This window comes from Carlito syrichta, unplaced genomic scaffold, assembly GCF_000164805.1.
Source record: "Carlito syrichta isolate Samal-C Ts95f unplaced genomic scaffold, Tarsius_syrichta-2.0.1 Scaffold301845, whole genome shotgun sequence".
Taxonomy (NCBI): domain Eukaryota; kingdom Metazoa; phylum Chordata; class Mammalia; order Primates; family Tarsiidae; genus Carlito; species Carlito syrichta.
Window position 1 is genome coordinate 513,550 of NW_007245941.1, and position 3,911 is coordinate 517,460.

Genomic DNA, 3,911 nt, shown 5'->3' on the forward strand with positions numbered 1-3,911 from the left:
GTCTCCGCGTCCGTTCCACCCACCCCCCACGACGTTGAAGGGTTAAAAGCCAGGTGCGAGACGGCCACCTCCTGCTCACCTGGCCGGCGGGTGAGCGTGCGCATGCGCGTCCCCGGGTCTGGCCCTGGGATCCCGTGCTAAGGCTGGAACCGCTGAGACTAAGATGGTCAGAGCGGCCGGTCTCTGAGTGCTAACCGCGGGCCTAGGACTTTAACAACCCCCTCTTGTGCTCCCAGCTGTTCCCCAAAGTGCATATTACCATCCTCCCCATTCCAGAGAGGAAAAGATGGAGGTCTGGCAAAGTTAGGTAACCGCTCCTGGAAATTGGCTGAGCCCGCATTGCTATGTGGGGCTGTCTGACGCCCAAGCCGGAGCCCCACTTCTCCACCTCCACGACTGCCCCCAGACCCTGTCCCTCCCTCTCTCCGCTGAGGACGCTGCGTCTCAGCCCCAGTCTTCACTGCCCCCCACCCCTCCCCGTCACCAAGGTAAAAGGAGGTGCTCTCAGGAGGTCATTTACTACAGTCCCTCTGGAGTCAACACAGACTGCCCATGGTCTCCCTGTGCCAGACCGTGTGTGGGGCCCTGAAAACTATGTAACATTTTTGGGTTTTTTTGAGTCAGGGTCTCATTCTGTTGCCCAGGCTGAATGAGATCTGAGTGCAGTGGCACGATCACGACAATCACGGCTCATGGCAGCCTCGACTTCCTGGGCTCAGGCGATCCTTCTATCTCAGCATCCCGAGGAGCTGGGACTACAGGCGTGTGCCACCACGCCCGATTTATTTTTTAATTTTATTTCATTTTTTTTTTTTTTATAGAGACGAGGTATCGTTATGTTGCCCGGGCTGGTCTCGAACTCCTGTGCTCAAGCAATTAGCTTCCCAAAGTGCTGGGATTACAGGCGTGAGTGCCTGGCTATGTGACTATTCATATTCGGTTCTGTCTCCTCTTTAGACAGGTGGCATTTTGCTGGTGGAGAGTACAATCGAATGGCTGAGCCCACATTGCTCAAGCTGTATGTGATGTTAGGGAGCACAAGAGAAATGTGTATGACTTCTTCCCAAGAGAAAATCTTAGTTGTTTCTAAAGAAGGACTAACATTTATTGAGGGTATATCAAAATTGATGCCAATATTCTGCAAATCCTGAAGATGAAAAAACTAGCCTGTTTCCATTCTGTTTCCATTGTGAGCCAGGATTTGAGCCTGGGTCTGAATCCAAAGCCTGTCACTGCCTTGCAGGAAGGTCCTTTTCTGCATGCTAGCATGAACTAGTTCATCTGGACCCACAAACTGTTGTAAAATCAGGAACCGTGAAGGTTCTAGCACGGTCTTACCTAGCCTACCTGACAGTCACATCAATGTCAGCAAGTACTGGAATAAGGAGAGAAATAGGTTTTTGGGAGGACTCACATATAGAAATGTGCTTTACACTGAATAAGCACTCAGTCAGTTATAGCTATTATTACCATGGGTGAGTTCTCTGTGATATTTTATTCTTTCCTCTTCTCCCAATATAAACTCCAGATCAAGTGGGAGGATATGCTCAGACATGGAAATAAAATTAGTTTCTGGCACACTGAAAACAATACAAGCTTTTTAAATGGACAGAATTACTCCACCACTTCCCATAATCATGAAGGGACACCAGCTCACCCAGGCTTTCTCTACTTCATAGGCAAAAACAAAAGTAAGAAAGAATTAACTAAGCTGAATCTTCTTAAAATAATTTTGGCATCATGATTGAGGAAAAATTTTTGTAGGAACTAAAGCTGCCACTACCTTTAGGCCTTGGTGTCCCAAATTCAAATCTCTACCCTGACACAAGGGGTGCCACTTGTTTCCATCAATGACGGTGGCTCCATGGGTACATTATTGTTTGACAAGAACAAAACAAAACAAAAACCTTGGAGTGAATCTAATATGTTCTAATATGCACAATCCTAAGAGTTTAAGGGATTGTTTCCAAAAAAGCACTATTAAAACGTCTTTTAATCCAAGAGGGACTTTGTGAAGTCTTATAATAGGGTTTGTTGTATGCACATCCATCAATAAAAACATATGAAGCACTTAACTGCCAGCTACTGTATTAGTAGCTGTGAGCAAGACAGAAGTCCATGTTCTCATAGCATTTATGGCCTAGAGGAAGAGAGAGGTGTAACTGAACCAACATTGGTTCACATAACTGAACCAATAAGTGTTGAAATATAATGTAATAAGTAGAATGAAAAAGAAGAGCAAATGACCAAAAGGGGGGGGGGGGTGGATGGAAGGGTAGGAAAGAAATTGCTTGAACTGAGTTCTGATGGATGTATCAGAGAGAACTAGATAAATAGGAGAGGGGAGAGCATTCTAGAAACAGGAAGCATTCTAGAGATCAACAAGGAGTAGGTAAGTGATGGTAAGTGACTGGGAGTGCAAGGGAGACCAGAGTCTGCAGAAGCTGCTGCTGCTTTTTTTTTTTTTTTCAATTTTGTGATAGAGTCTTGCTATGTTGGCCCAGCCAGAGTACAGTGGCTATTCACAGGCGAGATCATACCACACTACAGGCTTGAACTCCAGAGCTCAAGCAATTCTCCTGTCTCAGCCTTCTGAGTAGCAGGAACTACAGGCATACACTACCATGCCTGGCTTTAAGAGGCATCTTAAGACACATAAGCACCCTGAGCACATAGAGACAGTAGAGAGAAAGGAACCAAACCAAAGGCAGAAGGGGTTGCAGCTAAAGCTGTTGGTTCCCAGATATTATTCATCCTTCCTGTTGATCAGTTCGAACTCAATCCTGTTACTACCCCACCAGTACTTGGTCAGTGATGGGCAGGCTGTAATGGATAGCTACCATATCTGTAGCCTACTGGTATTTGAAGAAATCTCACATTATGAGTCCCGGCACCAAAGAGAAGACAGCAAGATGCAAATCTGCTTCACTTTCCACTAAAAGACAAGATATGATATTGGTTCTGCTTGCCAGAGGCACCACATTAGACTAAATCCAGACATGAGCCTGAGTTCTGTTGATGGGACAGTGGCACAAGCAACCAGCTTTGAGGATGGCGTTGCAGGGGTTGAGCTCCGAATAGAGAAACAAGATCCAAGCTGACAGCAGCGGCAGTTGCCGGGAGGGCAACCTGGCACTCGGCACTGTGGGGTGGCAGAAGCAGTGTGGTGGTTCATTCATCAGGCCAGGCCTGCAGTGTGATTTGGGGCATTTTTCCTAGAAGGTTAACCTCAAGTTCTTTTCTCCAGCCTTCCTGATGCTTCTGTGGGATAATTAACATCCTCTGTTGCATTCCCCTTTCTGCTTAAACCAGCTGGTGTTTCTACCCAAGGACGCTAACCCCTCACAGGCCAAAACCAATTAGTGCCTGTGAGACCTAGAGAGAGGCTTGCTGGGGGTAGTGGGGAGGCAGACTTTCTCTGCTGTAAGAGGGAGCCCTAGGAAGCCAGCTCACTCTCCCAGCTTACACGGAACCCGTAAAAATCACCATTAACTTTCCCCATGACTGTGGTGGGAACTGGCCTTAAGATAGAACCTGCATGGTAGAGAAACCAAAAGATCCTGGATCCTTGAGGACATTACCAAACTGCTGGACTAATCCTAGACCCACAAGGTCCTGGACATCACCTTCCCTGAGCTAATGCATGTGGTCAAGCCAATTCCAGTTGGCTTCTGTGTTGCTGGCAGCCCAGACATCCACACTGGTGTAGGGAGGAAGAGAGCCATTTATTGGGAATAAGCATGCATCCTCCCTGGCTGTGGCAAAAGCTGCCCCAGATTTTGTACAACTTTAAAATATACTCCTTTTCCCAATGTTAGTCATACTCAGGTAAGTCCTCCCTGGTTCCAAATGCTTCATTCCAGAAAACACATCTTTCCATAGCCCTTCCCGTCATCTGATTCTCTCTTTGT